The following is a 10,182-nucleotide window of genomic DNA, read 5'->3' as shown; positions in this document are numbered from 1 at the left end:
GCCCCCCGCAGCGCTCGGGCGCAGCCTGCAGGGGCCGAGCCCCGGCGCCCGCGCCCGCTCCACCTCCACCTCCACCTCCACGCGCGGCGCTTTGCCGCGGGGGCCCCGGGCCTGTCAGGCAGCCCACAAAGACGCGCGGGCCCGGGCGGCGGCAGGGATGCGAAACCCACGGAGCCGCGCGGTCCTGCGAGCCCGTGAGCGGGGCCGTGCGTGTGCCAAGTGGCCCCGGGCGCGATCCCAGCCCGGCGCTGCGATCCTGTCCTGCCTCCTCCAAGCCAGCCCGGTCTTCTCAGGAGCCCCTTTGAAGTCTGGCCAGGACGTAATGACTTGGGAGGCAGATTAGCCGCGGAATAAAATATCAATAGGTTTAAGGCAGCAGAGGAGGGGGGAAAAAATTGAAAAAACTATAGATCTCCCTGAAAGGGTGCAGAAAACAGCCATCTTGAATATTTTAATCTCTGGCAAGTGTTTCTTTGGAACAAAATGGATGTTGGAGGGAAGCGGCATAGTTAACATTACTGTAGCCTTCCTTCTCTAGCACCAGCCCTCTCGCAGAATTCAGCTGGCACGCGGCGATGAGAGCACAAAGCCACAGCCTTTCATCTGTGTACAATGGTAATAAATAATCCTAACACCAATATCATGGACTGGAAATTTACTACCTCTATAAGTGAGGGTGCTTTTTTCCCCCTCCTGATTTATATTTATTTGTTTCTCTCAATACAAGTCACAGGCAGCATCATGAACACACTGTTAAGACACATTCAGCATGAGCAAGCCATCCTACATGTTCACCAAGAATACATTTGTTAAGATTATTTTTACTTTTATTATAAAGGCATAACGTTACTCTCAGTATTACTATCTAAAGCCAAAGGGCAGACTTGCATTTTTTTCATCGAAAGTTAGATGGGACAAGGATGGTCCATTTGTGCCTTTGTAATATGACCCACACAGTTACATTAAAAGGTTTAGCATTTCATCATAAAAATCTTCTCACTCAACCAGAAAATAATTCCCAGAATTTGTTCACTGTCTCTATCAGAATTGGAAAATAGGTATTAAATAGTTTTTTAAACAGTAAAAATGAACAAAAAACCAATGTAATGGTTTCAGATTTTCTTTTGTTTTTCCTATAGACTTCTTTTTTAACTAAGAATTTGAAGGCTATTAATCCTGACTGTAGATTCAAACCTTTTCATATTTTTAAAAATAAATGATTAAAACTATGCAAACTGGGGAGAGGCAGGAAGCAAGGGGAACAGATAACATGCCGGTAGTTAAATCACAGAGGGCCAAGTTCCATGCGATTTTTTTCATGTTCATTTTGCTAGTTACTGTTTACTTACCTTGGACCTACTCCCTCTCTGGATAGGGTTGGCAGAAACAATGTAGTAAAATGCTAAAGGGAACAGAAAGGAGTGCTGGATGGCCAAAGAATCTTTTCTGCAGATTAGAGGCTAGGACTGAGAGTCAGACCTGCTGGATTCTTTTCTGTTACTGACTGCTCCTGCATTGTTGGGCAAGCTGTGTGGGCCAGAATTTTCAAATTTAAATGCCTAAAGTAAACTTCTAAACTCAACTTTGTAATTTTTCAAAGGATTCTCAAAAACTCACAGCTTCTGGATACTCATCGTGGAAAATCAGTGGGCTTATTTAGGCATCTAATTAGGGCTTTACTTGTCTTATTTTAGGCACTAGATTTGTAAAAACAGATTGCCTTTAACCTCTGTATGCTTTGTTTTCTCTAGCTGTATAATGGAAATAAAGACATTTATCAGCTATTTCACAAGTGTGTTGTGAGATTCCATGAATATTTTACAGCGTTTTGAGATCCTTTGGGTAATAGGCTGTGTAAAATCAAGTAGTCTACTAGTAATTTATAAAATCTAAGCATGCAGAAATCTCAGGAGAAAAATATTTTTGGAAAATACAGAGAGCAAAATTGATAAAAAGCAAGTGACAAGCAAACACTCCATTAGATGCAAAAATTGAAAACTTGTGTTTCTAAGAGAGCAAACACATGGGCTAGAATAGTTAACCTGGAAAAGCAGAAACTGGCTTCTTGGTGTAGGATGTCTGAAAGGGCATTTTTCAGTGCTTTGTCAAGGCAAACAAATTGTTGCACTGTCATCTAGAAAACACGAACTGCTCAATTCAAATGAATTAGGTTGGGAGTTGTGGGATTGCTGTAGGGCCCAGAGGGAAAAGCCATGGTCGCATTTGTAGGAAGTCTAAGCTGCTGCATTTGAATGTTTATGAGAATCCCATTTATGTGAGAGAAGTATTTAGGATTCCAGGGAGGAAGTAGAGTACAGGGAAGGGTGAAGGAGTTATTCTTATATTTTGTTTGTCAAATATAAAGAACAGAAATGCAGTGATCAAAGCAGTCAGGTTAAAAATATTTTTCCTGCCTACTGTAAGATTAAATGTTGCCTGAAAGAAATAAAAGTGGTGAAACAAGAATAATATTTATCGAACAATAAAGCATTTGGTTAACAAATGTGTTTTTCCTATTATGGTATTTCCTAATAGTGGTATTATCTGAGACAGTCAAGTTTTTTCCCTCTGTTATGTTCTGTGATTCTTCACCATCATCATAAGCTTTGATTTAAAAAAACCCAAAACAACAACCCCCCTAAAAGCCAAGTTCTTCCATCCACAGACACTTCACACTGGCAAGGAAGAATTTGTCAACTCACAGAGATGAGAAGCTCTAATGATCTCTAGTGACAGTATATTTTATCCTCTTATGGACATGGAATCTTGGTCATTTTGCTTTCTTTCTGGGTCTTTTCCATTCTGGATTCAAGGAATAAGGAACCATCTATTAGGTATTTAGCAGAGCTGTGTCTATTTGGTAACAACTAACTCATTCAATAAACTGAAAGCTGCTATACAAACAGTATTTTGCACGCCAATAAAAAGATATCTTTTTTAGAAACCTGTGTGGTTAAATCAGTTCCATTCCTTTGTGTGGATACTGTTGTATCGCTATAAATATGTTTGTAAATTGGTATCGCTATATTTGTTAAAAAATTCTTTGAAGACCATTTCTTAGCCACTTTTTCCATTTGCAGATCATCTGCAAACGCATTATAATTTTGTCAAATATATTTGTTGCAAATACAAAGTTTTTCATTGAACATTTCTTGATCCACCCCTTGCTTGAGAATAATTAAATGCAAATACATAGTTACTATTCAGAATTTAGGCTGTGTTGGCTAATCTGAATGGGATGCATGTTTTTTACAAAATTGTTTCTGACTGGATGAACTTGACATATTCTGAGACCCAGGTGTAACTACTCAAGTTTACAACTCCAAAATGAACTTCCCACAAATGTTCTCTGTAATTATTTAAAAATATGCTGTTTCTGTAATAATTTTTTCCAGTAAACATGAGTGATAGTAAAAAGTAAATACAGTGCCTAACAGTGGGGCCTAACATGGCTGGTTGCTCCCTATAGGCACTTAGACAATCCAAATGTTAAATAAAAATAATTGATAAGAGATATAAAGTAAGTTGGATAAAATTCAGTTTCATATTTAAGCCAGTATTTGCAGAATTTTTTGTTGTTGTGTTCACCTGGCTCTAGAATTTGGTATTCAGCAATGTGTGCTGGTTTTGGCAAGCCCTAAGCTTTAAAGAAAGATTATTATTATTATTATGCCTTTTACTTTCCTTCAGTTTGTTTGAGTCTTCCCATGGAGGTTGGCCCCATAGACTTAGAAACAAATGTGTATAGCCTGTGGTTACATTCCTCTATCAGGAATGCCTCAATTTCCACTTAGGAACTTGTTCCATTATCTAATTTTGTTCAAAGTTTTAAAAGCAAAATTCTCTTATAAATCTACACTAAATACTTTATTTTTTTAATTATAAGGCTTAGTGTCGTCTTTTACTACTGATGGCCATTGCAAATCTGAGATATGTTGATTAAAATGACAGTAATTAGGAATCTTGTGTGGAAAAATGATATAAATAATTCCAGTAATGATGTGTCATTACATAATCAATAGCCCAATTTTCAAGATTTAAAGGAATTATACAATTATATGCTGGACATTTTTTTAATTGCTAGTTAAAGACAGTGCTGAAAGAACTACTTGGGCCTGTTCACTTCCATTTAGAAATATACTGGAAACATTTGAAAAATATATGGAAATGAAGAGTTGTCTGGCTAGTAGATGTTCATGAAGTGCTGAACAACTTCAGTACTTTCAGATGAGATAGTTCAGGGCCAGACTATAGCTGGACAGAAATTACTGGTGTTATTCATGGAGAGTCTAATATATGTGTAGTAATGATAAATTGAGATAAACGGGAATTTGAAAGTGAAATCCTTTATTATATCTGTAGGCATCCCTGTTGTCTTTTCTCCAAATATTTCTCTATTATAAATTGTAGGTAAAAAATTAGGCAAATAACCTAATGTAGGTAATTATCTTAATGTACAAGGAATTTTGAGAGCTGGGATTATAAGTAGAAGATTTAGGGTACATGTACTGGCATGATAGCTACCATACATTGTATTACTGCTATCGTAATACCAGCATAATTTGCTATGCAGACATTTATTCCAGAATTAAATCTGTTTTCAGTTTAATTTATGTTGGAATGTTTTTTTCATAGTGTTGGTAGTTTGTAAGCTATCTGACCTTAAAATCATGACATTTATACCTATAGAAAAATAATTTACAATATTTCTAGAGACTTCTAAAATGATGGAAGCATATGAAAGACAAATCTGGCCTTCGTTAACTATAGCAGCCTGGCTCACAGCTAAAAATATGCTTCTTAAATCTGTTCAAGAATAGTTTTTCTATAAAATATATGGCATTTACTGAACATATGATGGTGTGGCAAGCTAGAAGACTATTGGCACATATGAATAATATTTGCCCTTCCAAAATCATGCTGATCAGCACTTTACATTTAACTTCTTTCAGTCCGCCTTTCTGTAAGAGAATTTGAGGAACTATATCTCAGTCTCAAACTAAAATAGGAGGTGTGGAAGTGAGGAGAACAGTGAAGTATTACATCTGCATGGGAAGGAGAGGTGTATTTGAAAAGAACTCAATAAACATTGGTTCTGTTATTACAAAATTCTCCTTTCAGATCACCTACAGGGTGACTGTAAAAACTAGATGTATTTTTCCCTCTCTCCAAGCCTCATGCCATTCCTGGGCATGTAAAAGGGAGGCTCACAAATGGGCAGAGAGCAGACTACTGAAATATAGTAGTGAAGTTAGCACAGGAAGCCATGTCTGCACTGGGGAACTCCAGAACATCCAGAGCACCACTGGAAGCTACAGAATAGACAAAGCTGCCATCAAAATTATTTACCATGCTTTGTTGCATATATATTTAGGAGGTGTAAGACCTGTCTTTCACCTAGACTTACCTGGGACTATTCATGAAAGGCAAGCAGGATTTAGCCATGTAGTTAATAATCCATACTGAAAGAGAGGTCATTTGCAATGTCATGCTAGATTTCTGAAATTATAAGCCTGTCCTTAGGTGTCACTAAGAGTGTCAGTCTTCAGGGTCTGCTACAATGGGTAGTAGATCCTTAGAGTGTAACCACTTGGATCAGGAAATTCCTGCCATACTTCTAAAACACATTTCCTACATTTTGGTAGTATATGAGTAATAATATTTATGAATGGATAATAAGTAAGGGGGAGCACAAACAAAAGCAAGAGCCTGGGTGATGTTTAGGCATCTACTGGGATCTGAATCAGTAGGCAGGCTCAGATGGAGCATAAACCCCACTTCTAGCTATAATATAGATTCAAAATAGTCAGAGGCAAAACCTGTCAAATCCTGAGCCTTTTGCTGATTTTTCCAGAAAGAGTGAAACCCTTTTGCTCCCATGGCCCTGGCCTAGTAAATGCAACGTTCAATTTTCATGCTATACAAAGGGTGCTCTCCATTTCAGTGCTCTGCATCCCAAACCAAACAACACCTTTCCCTTCTCGTCTCTCCCTTCCCTGTCTGCTTTTCAGTAATATTTTTTACAGTTTTTTTCTGGCTTAGGTCAGGTGATTCAGGCATCCCCTGCTGTTCCTGCCTGTTCTCACTGCCTGTGAATTAGCTCTTCTGGAGGCAGCATTTCCTGTCAGTGACTGACAAGAGGTGCTGTCTCCGGCAAGATGAATTTTCTCTCCCTCCCTCTCCTTCATCTGTCTCTTCATTTCCTCCTGTCTCTCTCCCTGTCGGTTGCTTCTACTTTCCATAACTCCCTTTGGTTTTCTCGCACTTCCCCTTTTCTCCCTTTTCTTTTCTTGTATTCTCTCTTCACTTCTTTTTCTCTCTATTATCTTTCCTGTCCTCCTCTGCATTCTTTCAATCCCAGCAGGGCTCACGCATACAAATTGACCCCCTCCCAGCCAGTAATGTGATCGAAGCTCTTTGTGACTCCTACTATCTCTATGGTAACTATCAGGGGGGTCTCAAGAGTGGTGTTAGACCCAATGCACTGGCCCACATACTGTTGTTCTTGCTTACATTACATACTGACCACATGATCCTGACTGCTCATTTAAAAACTACTTTTTTAATATTGGTATAAATTTACTTTAAAAAGTTTAAACCTAAAGGAAGCTGAAACATGTTCTTAAGTGCAAATAGTTTGTTTGGGTTTGTATCTGTTTGTAAGATACGGTTAGTCTCAAGGCTGCTTTCCTCGGCATCTCTTTTTATCACCGTGTTTAATAGTATCATTGATTATGATTCATTGATTGCTAGAGCCACACTGAGAATACAGGTGTATTAGAAAAGGTGATATCCCTATTGCAGCAGTGCAGCTGCAAAAATTTTTATGGGATAGGCTCAGACATTTTAAATTCTTTGCTTGCACTTACACCATTGCTACCCTTAGCGCAGCTGTACCTTTCCTAGCAGTTGGTACAATATGGATACTACATTTTCTCATGTGGGCAAGCTCTGTATTTATCTGCTTGTTTCCAGAAGCTGTGGAATCTGGCTCCAGTCTATAGTTAAGGGAAGCACTCAAATAATTGTGATATAACCATTAGAGATATAAAAACCATGTTAGGGGATGCATTTCTCATGGCCAAAGCTTCAAGGGAAGCTAATGGAAACTTAGGGAGTTTCATAGTATCATAGTATCATAGTTTGTAGCAACTAAGACCCTATCTCTTATGTTGAATCCATGTTGTTAAAGGCCATAAAAGTAGCAAAAGCTACTTTTAGTTACAAAAGTTTAGTTACAAAAGTTTTAGCTACAAAAGTTACTATTCATAGTGCCAAAAAAAAAAAAAATACTGGGTTCAAAGGTTTTCAAAGATTATTTGTACAGTACTTAGATGTATTAAGATATAGTTCCTGTTTAGGATTGTAGGTACAAATATTGCTCAATACAAGAGCCACAAAATTCTTTGTAGACTACTATGTTTGTTCCTCCCTGGCCCCCACCCCCTCAAAATAAATGGTTAAATCCTATGTATTTTCATGTATTAATTACATTAGTAGCATCTGCTCAATACTTATGAACAGGAATCATTAAAATCTGGTAAGAATTTGGGGAAAAAAATTACTTGAACTTTTAATCAAAAAATCTACTGTATTTTTCCTCTTAACTTTGCAGAATTTCTGAGATTATTTTAATATGTTTCTAATATTTAATGTCATATGTTACCATAAGATGCACAATATTAATTTAGGTAATTACATTTTGATGGTCACTGCTTCTGGGTTACTAGAAAATCTATATGATCCTGAAGTGTGGTATAGGATCTTTTACAACTATATTCCTGATGTCTGCACTTTGCTGCTGGCATTGGAAACATCACTTTTACTGTGTAAAGGGAGCATTTAAGTATCTAAATTATTCAAATAATCTAGAAATGATTGGGCTTTTTAGCTGGCTGTTTAATCCATATTTATTTTATTAATTGGAGTATTTGTTGAAATTAACTTTGATTTAAATTTTATGTCTATCTACATCTGGATGTGTCAAGTGCATTAGACAAATGTTTCTGGTACTACAATCAGCAGTGAAATGGTTAACAGTGTAGGCATTTAAGTGGTCATAATTAACAGTCCATTAAGATGAATGGAGAAAGTTCTCACTTAGCACTGCTATTGTTTCATTCTTTCTGTTTACAGACTCAACAAGAGGACAGTGTGTGGGTTGACATTGTCTAGATTTTTGTAACCAGAAGTGCTAGGAAACACGTTTAAAAATAAATCAAAAGCTTGGATTCTAGAAAAATGGAGCAAAATCTGCAGGAAATCCATCCGTTTTGAGCATTTCTTGCTCCTGGGGACTCCTATTGTCCCCCGGTTCACAGAGATGTGAGGAAAGTAGCAAATCCACATTTTTTTGGATTAGCCAAATACCACTTGTTATACATCGAACAGTGGACACAAATCCATCTAAACAAAGACTTCACTATCACCTCACAGTTTCCTGGTGACTCACATGAGCAATAACATTTGCTTCCAGCAATAATTAATAATGAACATGGAAAGTAACTCTTTAAATCTATACGAACTCCTCATTCCTTGACTGGTGACACTTTGCTGCTTAACTTACTTACTTGTACTTCTGTTCAAATATATAAAAATGTTAAAATTTGAGAGTGTTTCATCCTGTAGTATCATTTGTCATGACCAGTATTACCAAACTTAAATGTTCAAAAATCAGGCGGTAAGGCACAAAAGAATGAATTGGTTAACATAACAATTTTTTAAAATACAGATTTTATTCTTTTTTGTTTAGTTTCTGAGTCTTTAGTGTTCACATGCTTCACGTTTTCATGCTTTTCTCTACGACTAGAAACTAGAAGCTGAGACTTTATGTAATCTCTTGATTCCAGGCACTGAGACTTCAAGAAAAATGCCAAATATCACAAGACTCCTTATAAAATCATGAGAGCTGGCAATACTACATTACTGAAGAGGACAGCTTTCTGAACAGGCCCAGAGAGGTTGAGGTCCCAGACATGGGGAGTGGCATTACAGGTACTCACTGTCAGGTCTAGTAACAAAAACTGAAAAACCAAAAAAGAAGCTTGAAGGGATTACTTGCACTACACAGCAAGGTGTAATTCAAGTTTTTAGTATAAAAGGATTCTTTTATTTTTGGTAAAACCATAGGCATAGGCTCCATTTTAGAGGTGCATTTTTCCTTGCATTTAATGTATATGCAATTAATTGTGAGTGCAGTTTTCAGTTCTCGTATGTCTAACTACCTGAAAATGCTCAGGTATGAGGTAATTGGAAAGATAGACATCAGGGGCACTTGGATATGTAATCATTTTATGTATACTGAGTTTATTATTCTGGTATAAAAATAGGTTATAGAAATGATGAAATATGAATGAAAATAATTGTTCTGAAATAGGTTTGTCTTGTACTCAAATATGCTTGCTATTTTAAAATAAGATGGTTAAAATGATATGCTTGGTTGTTAAATATGTATTTGTAATGCATTCAAGTGTTTGAGTTTCTTGTACATTGATCCTTAACTTTGAAATCCTGATTTTTGTTCTTAAAGCTAGTTTGGTAGATTTTAGGTGATTGTACAGGTTTTTTTCTGGTAACCATTTTTTATCTTTAAGGTACTGATCTAAATTCTCTACATTAACTACATATTAGTAAAATTTTGCCTGGGTTCCATTGAAATCAAGCTATAGTGCTTTATGCATGCTGAAGCACTAACAATTTGTAATAACATTAAAAACAGTTGCCCCCTGAAGCCTCTTGGTAGGAAATCTCCTTTTGTCAAATGTTTATAGCAAGCGAGATTTCAAGAGAAGAAACGTAAATTGTGTTAATTTTACAAATGGCCTTTTTTGGATCAACTTATTTGAAATCCCTCCTTCAATTCATCCCCGTTTTTATTTTTTCTAGTACAGATTTTAATATCTGGTTAAGGGAAGAAAAAACTATACTAAATATGCCTGATGCAACTGTTGCTCAAATAACAGTTTGAACTGAATTATTGATGTAACTGGTAAAAAGTCTCAGTCCAAACTTCTGTTAGAATGTATGTATGGATTACAATTATGCTGAAGAATAGTAGAACTCTTGTCCATTAAACATAAAAAGAGCCATATGTATAAAATGTAAAGTACAATATTATTTCCTTGATTTACAGTTGTTATTGGACTAAACAAAATTCAGACAGTTATATCAATCCTAAATGTC

The sequence above is a fragment of the Alligator sinensis genome, unplaced genomic scaffold (genome assembly GCF_000455745.1).
Source record: "Alligator sinensis unplaced genomic scaffold, ASM45574v1 scaffold221_1, whole genome shotgun sequence".
Lineage (NCBI taxonomy): Eukaryota > Metazoa > Chordata > Crocodylia > Alligatoridae > Alligator > Alligator sinensis.
Note: the sequence above shows the minus strand (reverse complement) of the source record.